This window comes from Hippichthys cyanospilos, chromosome 7, assembly GCF_059441005.1.
Source record: "Hippichthys cyanospilos isolate Australia breed blue-spotted pipefish chromosome 7, RoL_Hcya_1.0, whole genome shotgun sequence".
In the NCBI taxonomy this organism is placed as follows: Eukaryota; Metazoa; Chordata; class Actinopteri; order Syngnathiformes; family Syngnathidae; genus Hippichthys; species Hippichthys cyanospilos.
Window position 1 is genome coordinate 20,199,630 of NC_142375.1, and position 10,220 is coordinate 20,209,849.

The following is a 10,220-nucleotide window of genomic DNA, read 5'->3' on the forward strand; positions in this document are numbered from 1 at the left end:
TGCGTTCAAAGCCAAATTCTTTACAGAGGGAGTTGCCCAAATCTACTAAGACAATAAAAAAATATTGCGATGGAAAGTGCGTATCGTCGGGCAAATCTTGGCACACCGAAGCGAACCGGCGCATCCTTGTGGCCTCATCACCATCTTATGTCCACGCCTCGTCGCTGTCACGCGCCGCTTCAGCCATTGAATTGGTAATTTAATTCCAGTACCCCCCCAGCCCCTGCCACCCTCTCACCCAAGGCTCCCCCTGCAGCCCTAACAGCCCCCCCCCCCTTTGCAATCCTTACATGCAGCCCGCCATTTGCGCCAATTGCCTAAACCCTGAGCGATTGTAATTTGTGAAGAGGCTGCCGAGTGGCGCTTTAGAGGCGACGGGGGGAGGGCGGTGGAAAAAAACACAAGCGGCGGTAATGGCAATGGCGCTGGGCCATGCAGGAGATGGAGGGGCCAGGATGGATGGATGAGAGTGGAAGGAGGCGGAGGGAGGAGGAGTCGGGCGCCGCTCTCGCACGCTTCCGAGCAATTAGCCTTTCACCTGGACAAGCTCATCGTTCAATCCCGCAGGTCAGCGCCTCGGCGCCGTCCTCCGCCGCGCTCGAGCCAACATGGCGGCAACGCCGCAGACGCTCCCCTGAGGAAATCATGGAAAAAGAAAAAAACGCCGCTGCCCTGACTCATAAACTGAATTGATCTCAAGTCATTGTTTCCCATTTAAATGAATGGGAATGATTTTAATCTGTTACATTGATCGGAAAACCACCACCACAAAATTTTTTGCAATGTGTTTTTCGATGAGAAAAACATAATAGCTTAAACAGTTTGTGCATTGCGATAATTCGATGGGCAGCCTGCTGCTCCTTTTTGCTACGCAGAACTGCTATATGTAGAAAAATGAAAAATTGAAAATGTGAAAAAATACAATCAATGTTTGCCCGATTTGTCCGGCTGATATTAGCCATAAGTAATACTAGATTTAAAGATTTAATGATGTTTGTCGTTCACTTTCTTATGCTAGTTACACATTCCCAAACAAACTTAAATGGGAAAATTGTAATTGCTTTTAATTGAACTTTTAATTGTTCTGTTCGAAAAGAAATAAGAACTATTTTTACTGTACTTAAATAAAGCCTGTTTCTTCCTGTACATCACACTTCCTGTACTACTTGTTTTTGGAAGTGTTAATGGACAAAAAAAAAGTTATTTTATTCAAATAACCTTCTAAGGGCAAGACTTTCCTTGCCGGGGGACGGACCTCGATCGACAACAAAATTGAGAGGCTTCTTCTATTATGGATTAAAGAGAAGGAAATCGCCGGTGATATGTTCTAGTTTGAGAAAAGTTCCCGTTTAAGAAAATAAATAAAGAAATTCTGCGGGTTGGTCTCCGCTCCCCTCCGCCTCCACCCAGCTCAAGTCACGTCGCCCCAAAGGTAAATGTCATTTTTCCTTTGTGTATGTTATTTAATTTAACTGTACAGTAGATTATGTTACTCATTTTTAATATGTGTATAAAGTCGTGACGTTTTTACCTAAGGTTTTTGCACGCGTTGCACGCATTGACTAATTAACATAGGTTTGGATTGCCCGTCATACGAGCAGTTCAAGTTACGAGCGTAGCCGCTGAACGGATTAAGTTCGTAACACGGGGGCCCACTGTATATATATATATATATATATATATATATATATATATATATATATATATATATATATATATATACACACACACACAACATTTAATATTTTTTTTCTTTACATTTAGTTTTACATTAAACTTGACAATGTAGCGTGAGCCGTTTTAGGGAAGAATTGTGTAGCCAAAGTTGCAGTTTGGTGACCCCCCCAATTTCAAAATTTGCATGCTCTTCTGCATGTTTGTATGAGTTTCCTTTACCTACTCTGGTGTCGTCTTACATTTCAAAAACATGCTTGTTTGGTGCATGTTTACTGTCTTCCATGATGGTGTAAAAGTGGACTTCATCGATCTATGAGCGTCCCTAATATTTTGAATCTCCTATGTTCCTAAACAAGTTTACCAAAATTGAGCTAGTTTGCCTTTTTGAGCAACATATAGCGAAAGTTTGTCTTGCGCAGGGCACTGAATCTCATTATTAGGTGTTTGCGTGTGTGTGCGTGTTGTGTGAGTGTGTGCGTGTGCGCGCCTCGCAAACGGCGTGCTCGCCTGTCGACAATTTGGGCTCCCGCCTCGTCCTGTCAGGGGCCCGCGCGGCTAATCTTTATGCACTCTGTGACCCGCTCACTGCAAACCCTGCTAAATATATTATTCCCCGCGGGCCTTTCATTGCTGCTTGGTGTCAGAAATCAATATGTATGAGGCGCGTAGATGGGAATTTCTAATAGATCTCTGCGGCCCCAGCGCGCGAGCTGCTCTTCAATATCTGCCTCGGACTATTAGTGCCGGCTCAGTGGCGGTGAAATAACCGAGATAATCTTTTAAGGTGGCGTTCTTAAGGTGGAACGGCAGCTTGGGCCGTTTTTTTTTCCTAACCTTGCCTGTGTACGGATCCCTACACTTGACATAGACGTGGGGATTTTGTTTTTTAGATTATAGCCACACTCTTTATATAACCATTTACCATTTCATAAACCATATTTAGCCTTCATCATTCTTGCAGTCTTTTAGCCAAGGAGAGGCACACTGCTGGTAGTGTGATTACTAAGGCATAATCTATACCAAACTACGGCCCATTGAGCTTTTCAGTCCGGTCGACTGAACTTGATGAAATTATCAATAAGGAGGACAAGTATAATGTTAAATATACTTTAAAACCCGAACTGTTAGCAATTGAAAAAAAATTATCGTGCCAATCAGCTAATTCAATAAAGAGTTACAAGTTATAAGGCGCACCAGATTATAGGGCGCACCTTCCTCGAGCAGCCCATTTAAAAAATGTTTTCGCATATAGGCGCATAGAATAGAAGCTACAGTAGTGGCTGAGGTTGCCTTATGTATCCACTAGAGGGAGCAGCGCTAAAGGGAATGTCAACAAAACAATCAGATAAGTCAGTCAAACCTTTCAATCAGAATTTCTGAATGAAGATGATTTGTGGAAACTACTATTTGAAGAATAGGGAAAAAAAATACCTCTTCATTACATTACTAAACTGTTAGATCGACGCCAAGACAAATCAAGCATTTAAAAGAAGAAAAAAGCTTTTAAGTGCACCTTATTGTGCGGAAAATTCAGTAAATGTGTGGGACTTGAATAACACTGGTGTAATGCTTTTGTTCATTTTCTTTTGAAATTAAAACATGTCTTCTAGATATTCTGCATTTTTTTTTCTCTTATGATAGCGAAAATAGGGCATCTCAAAAATGATTCAATGTATTGGAAACTAAACGTAATCCAACTAAAACCAAGAAAAAATGGATGGTTATAATTTATTTCCCAAATACTTTGTATAATTGAAATAATATGAAAATAGGGCATCTAAAAGAAATGAAACGCGATACATTGGAAACTAAAAGTCGTACTGCGATACGCATAATTTGTCACTTCACATGGCGATACTCCAAAATACCGATATTACCTCCCGGCTGTATTCACGTACCTCAAGACTACATGTACCCGCATTTGCGCTGTTTATATTGCCCCTCCTTTCAATTTTTCAAAGGGAAAAATTAATCACGGGGCTATTCCCATGCTCGACTTATTTTCTGGCCGCATATGAGAAACGTGCATAAATTAGCACTTTGAGGTCATATTTTTGACCTATTTTTTTTCAATACCTTTTGAGGAGGTCACATCCCTTTTTGTTTTTACCAGTGCTGATGGAAGAAGGCCCTTTGTTTTGTGTGTGTGTGTGTATGCGTGCGTGTGTGCGCATGCGCCCCTGCTGCGACGCTAATTGCCCGTATTCCTAATGTGGGAATGATTTGCAGCAGCACTTAGCCACGGCAGCGGCACAGCACAGCACAGGAACCTGACTCTCCTTTCTCTCCTTACACCCCGCCTCCGCTCCACCTGCATCTGCCCCCCCTCCCCTCCTTTCGCAAACACACATACACACACTCTCCCTCCCGCAGCCCCGCCGCCGCCGCCGCCACCCTACCACGCTGAGGCGGAGAAGAAGAGACATCCGGCGTCGGCAGGCAGTTAAAGGATTGGAGGCGAGGGGGAAAGAGGGGGGTGGGGAGGGTGTGTGTGTGTGTGCGTGTGTGTGTGTGTGTGTGCAGGTTGGCTCAGACGGCGTGTGGTCTCCAGGGAGGAAAAGAGGCTGAAATTATTCTACGGTCACAAGCTGCCCCCCCCAAGCCATCACCGCCTCCACCCCCACCCTCGTCTTCCTCCATCCTCCTCATCTCGCTACGAAAACCCGGTGTATAATCCTCGCCGCTCGCCCGCCTCGTATATCTCCCGTCGCCGAGACAAAAAGGTTATATCTCTCTCCTCCAGGACCGGTGGCCACTAACCTGCCCCCCTACCCCCCTCCACCCCCTTTCCCCAACCCCTCCCCCCTTATTATCAGCACATCATCATCTCCCCGCAGCCACCAATTAATCGCTCCGGTGACCTTCATTTTTTTTAATAAACGCAAACTGTACGGGAAGGGGGGGCTGTAACAGGAAGTGCGCTCATCAACGTCCGCCGTAGCGGGAAATGACCACGATTCGACCTTTTCCGACGTTAATTCACGCCGGTTCGTTATCCAGGCGTTGCGCGGCGAGAATAATTACAACTCTCCGGTGGCGTGGTATCAATCATCGTGATGGAGCTGTTAGGACATGTTTAGACGCATTACCTGTTGATTGGGAAAGGTCGCTCGACGGGGTTTGACGCCGTAACGGGCGATAAGGGAGTGCGCGGGTTGCAAACGTAAATGAACGTGCACGCCTACTGATTAGCGCCTCCATCGCGGGTTCAGAAGCACCCGTAATTACCTCCCTCAGGTTTAAGCGTGTCAGGATAAGCGCGCTGGGTTACGCGCGGAATACCAACAAGGGCGCAAGATCCTGTTCATTTTCTATCACGGAAAAATATCTTCCACCAATGGAAAAAAAAACGGGTTGTCTTTAAAAAAAAACGACACACAAAATTGACTTGTGCAAGGGGTTTTGGGGTTAAATTACCGTATTTTCTGGACTATAAACCGCACGGGTATATAAGCCGCAGCAAAAAAAAATTCAAAAAAACAAACAAACAAAAAACTGTTTTTGTCATGGATAAGCTACATTGGACATAATCCGCAGGTCATAAGATCAGATATTTACGCAAAAAAGTATATGGAAGTTTTTGTAAAAAAACAAATTAAAAAAAAAACTAACAGTCTGAATGAACACATCACAAACTTTTATACAAGATCTTATACAAGTTAGACATTTTTTTTAATAATTTTAATAATATATTTTACAAACTCTTTTTGAGCATATTGATTCACATCTTTTCAGTTCCAATTCATATTTGTTTCATAATTTGACACCTTGAACATTTGCTTGAGAAAAAAAAAAAAGACAAATCCACGCAGATAAGCTGCAATGGACCCTAAGCCGCAGGGGTCAAATCATGAAGGAAAAGTTGCAGCTTATTGTCCAAAAAATACGATAATACCCCCCCCCCCCCCCCCCCCAAAAAAAAAAAAAAATCCCCATTTGAGTCAATTTTAGGAGGAGAAGTTTGGATCAAATGGGAAAAAAATGGGTTGTTTGAAAAAACAACCCTAAAAATTGGGTCGCATTGTGGGTAGTGGAGTTAAATGAAGATTTAGGGTAGAATGAATAAATCAAAAAGTCACCATTTGGGTCAAGTTTTAAAGCAAAAATAAAAGTTGGGTCAAATTGACCCAGAGTCTGATTCTGTTAATAAAAAAAAAAAAAAAAAATCTCTTCAAATGGGAAAAAATGAGTTGTTTTGAAAAAAAAAACATTGGGTTGTTCAGTGAGATTTTGGATTAAATGATAAACAAAAAAGTAATAATTTTGTTGATTTTTTTTAAAAAACAAAAGTTTGTGTCAAATCAACCGAAATAAGATTTTGTATATTTATGAAAAATAAAAATCTTATGAAAAAAAAATTGGCGCAAATAATATCGTCCAACATAAGCGCGCATTTGGGCTATTGTGCCTTTTTTTTTTTTTAAGGGCCTGTTGATGGCAGCTATCCGCCATCCGGCTGACGTCACACCGGCGCTCTTCTCGCCTGCAGCTGCTGCCACCACACACACACCAACACACACAGGCGGCCCCCGCGTGTCCCCTGTGCCGCCGTTTTAAAGAGCCACACGGGTGGCTGCGCTCCACTTGACATGTGAGCCCACATTCTCACCTTGGAGACACGGGATGGGCACGCTCGCACGCTTTGATGGCTTAATTATCACTGTGGAAACAGGAGTGGTCGGGGAGGGGGGAGGTGTGGGGGTGGGGCGGGCGTTTATACGCGTTAGCGGCAGCGGCGACGCGCTGGCGGATCATTAGCGCGGGGCTAAAATGGCAGCTCCCGTAAGGCATCTAAAATGCGTGCGCGCTGGCTGATGGGAATTCAAAAGGCTCATTTAGGGCTCATTGAACGAGGAGGCATCAGATCACGTTTTAGCGCGGAAAATACTGAGAAATGGCTCCGCCGCACTCAGCCACATTAAGGGGCCAGAAGGGCTTTGGCGGGATTTGGTTTCGCTTTCCTTTTATCCCCCTTTACTCCAAAAAGCAAAAAAACCAAGTCGACTCCTTGATTGGAGGTCTATCGTAAAATGGCGGCGAAATAATGATTATTGATTGCAGCTTTCGGGTTACCACAGCTGACCTTAACGAGGCAATCGGTTGTCGTCCAATAAGGTCACGTTAATGGCGGCTCCGTTTTGATGAGACCCAATGGGGCTGCTCGTCGGCTAACTTGACGTTCAGCCATTTGTGAGGAATGGATTTCAGCAAAGGGGACACAGCCTAGAGAAATTCAAAGGAAGACAACGAGGTGGGGAAAAATATGAAGAGAAAACCAAAAAAAATGTTTCAAGAACAACGACGATTTTTGTAAACTATAAAGAAGCTAAACTCTCGGTCAAAAATACATAAATTACACAAGGGGATATGGCAGAAACTAGCTCAAGTCACGTCACTCCAAAGGTACATCAAATTTATTTTTTTACATTATACAGTGGGCCCCCGGTTTACGAGATTAATGCGTACTGCGGTTGGACTCGTAAGGCGAATTCGCCGTATGGCGAACAATCCAAACCACTGTTAAATAGCTAATGCGTTTAAAGCATCAGGTTTTAAAGACATCCAAATTGTATGTACATATTAAAAACTGGTCTCAAAATAGTATAGTAGGTGCTACGTATATGTAATATGCATTTAGACAATTTAACAACATCATAAATAAAAATTTATAAAAGATTTATTTACCTTTGAGTGACGCTTGTTATGGCCATATTCACTAGTGAGCGTAGCCTAGCCTAGGCTAAGCTAGCTTAGCCTCCTTCGTATTTCTTGATTATCTCCAGCTTCCATATAAATCATCTTCTTACTTCTCTCTTTAACATCGCTAGCAATCTTGGGAACATGGCTAACCAATTAAAGTTTGAATTAAGTAGTAAAATGCACAATAAATACGTTATTCTAAGCACTCAAGACATGATCCACTTTTTAGCATGCGGCCATTTTGACCGTGTTTGTCGACTAGCATTGTCGTGACGTAAGCGATGCAGCGTGTATAGACGTATGAGCGCGGACACATCCAACATGGCGGTCACGCACACACACACCGACTGCCATCTTGGATGTGTCGCAAGGCAATAGAAATGGCGTAAAGATGTGACAAAAATAAACGTCGCGGGTCTCGTCATGAGTTGAATTAACCATAGGGATGTCGTTGAACAGGAGTCCACTGTTTATATTTTATTCACGATGTTCTGTAATTTTATACATTTATATTATATATATGTATCACAAGTCAACAATACCCAAAAATGGAACATAGCATTCAAACTGTCTCTCTTGCGCATAGCGACTTATTTGTTGTCATTTCACCGTTTTTAGACCGCTTCATAACATCTAATTTCACTATCACGGTGATGCCCAATTATTTACCGAGCGCGTTCATGACCTCGAAACATCGTAAATCGAGACCGTCGTAACCCGAGGAACCCCTGCAATCATTTTAAGCCACGCCCACATGATATTACTTATTTCTCATTCGAATTAATGTTATTCAAACACAGATACACAGAAAATTGGTCTGGTTTTGAGTTATGCGATTATAAGTGGACCACTCCAAAATGGGGGTTGAAAACGAGGGAAAAAAAACTTGTACTCGGAGGAATACGATTTGCACCCCCCCATACACACAAACAAATACAGGCAAGATTTATATTCAGAATTTAGCAACAGACTTAGAAGGTTGCAAAGCAGGAAGTGGTTAAAATACGCAACATTCTTAAAAACAACAACAACATCAAAGTGGCGGCTGGCGCTCGGAGCGTCTCGTATCGACGTGAATGGTTTTACATCCTAGATAATTAACAGCCCGCTGTGCCTGGCGCAAAGTGTCTCTAATAATAACCGGGGAAGAATGTTGAAATATATGAGCGCGTGCAATAAATTTTGATGGCGATTCTAATTGCGGTAAATCCACTTAACATGCAGCCTCATGCTGTGAGGCGGACATGTTGCAGGGGCGGCTAAAATCCCGAGTGAGCTAGCGGAAAATACAGTCACTTAGTGGGGGGTATTTGTGATTTTCTTAGCGCATCTCAGGATCTTAAATGGCACTTAGTTTTTTTTATTTATTTTTTGCTTCATCTTAATCAGAGACATTCAAAGTGTGGTGCGAGTACCAAAAGTGGCTCACGATGTTTGTCTAGTGGTACGCTAAAGAAATATGACACGCCACCCAAATACGCAATGGCACATTTTTTTACATTTAAATGGGAAAATTCTGATTCATTACGTTTTCAGCCACCAAACTATTACTCAAAAATGATTCGTGCACATCCTGATTTCTAACATTGTAAAAATATGTATAAATAAATGAATAAATAGATACATTTACATATAATAATATGTATAATATTAAGTATAATATTTTATGTATTTCCAGTGATCTAGGCATTATTTACAAGTCCACAGGAGCAATAATAATAATTTTGGGATAATATTGAGCTTAGTAGGCAAAGTACTTCCTGTATGTTATGCTAGTGTGCTAACAATGCTAACGTCAGCCGCAACAGGACGCTAGTTTGCAATTTATTTGACTTAACGGACCGTTAACTAGTAATTCAAGAGGAAGTGTTCCGAGGTTTGTTTACATCAACCCAAAGTGGTATGTATGTGTTTTTATGCGTTGCTAACGTCGGTTTTATGTTTGCAAGTTCCACGGTGTGAAAAGTTGGAGGGAAGTGAGGACAAAGCGTGTAAAGATGTGCGCAAGACCTCAGTAAACATCAATGCGAAGAACTCGTGTCTCTTGTTTGTGGACAAGCCGACGAATCAATAAATTATACAAATGCATGAAAAACTATGACAAATACATATTAGATACACATATTATCTTATGCTTCTTTTAAGTGCCATCACAGTCAAGTCCTATTAATACAACGCATGAAAAAAAAAAATCTATCAAATGCCAGCACATAGCTATAATTAACATTTGTGAGTTAGGGGTAGGGGGTAGCTGTAGGTCTGTGTAATAAAACAAAAAACGTGTGCACTCAAAGTATTCCTATAATTTGCCTAATGTAAACACAACACGCAAATGCTGAGCTCCATTCACAACTGAAATGGCAAACTGAGCCGCCACAAAGCTCGGTGGCGTCCGCGCGGAGGGTGGCGGCCATCTATCTCGAAGGCGAAAGAGGAGCCGCTCGCCTCCGAGGCCCATCTGTCTTGGGGGGGAGGGGGGGAGGGGGGGTCGGGCTCAGTTTAATTGAAGATTATCTGCTTAATTACTCAAGCGCAGCCAGCGTTAAACAGCCATGGATTAAGAAAACGTCAGCCAGGCGGACCTTGGGGTCTTGCGCGCCGCTCAATTAGCGAGCGGGCTCCTGATATGACAACAGCGCACGCCTTAAACTCATCTTGGTCGGGTTGGAACGGAACTTGCAACGTTAAGATGCCGTGCGGACTGTAAACCACAATACAACCAAGACCGGTTCACTCTGGTCGATTTTGAACTGAAAGGGGATCCAAATTGCGGGCTTGAAAACTAAGCTTGGTTGAAATACAGTTGCGGGATAGGGAAGCTTTTTATAAATGCAAATGATGTA

The 10,220-nt window shown here is 42.7% G+C and overlaps 1 long non-coding RNA gene across 1 annotated transcript; it reads right to left on the reverse strand.

Annotated features, from left to right (window-relative positions):
- Positions 1-271: 271 nt before the first annotated feature.
- LOC148421538 (uncharacterized) lies at positions 272-7,612 on the reverse strand. Its single transcript, XR_015866200.1, has 3 exons — positions 7,363-7,612; positions 6,761-6,900; positions 272-634 (listed from the first exon to the last, which is right to left on the reverse strand). It is a non-coding gene; the product is annotated as an uncharacterized LOC148421538 (long non-coding RNA).
- Between the last annotated feature and the right edge of the window lie 2,608 nt (positions 7,613-10,220).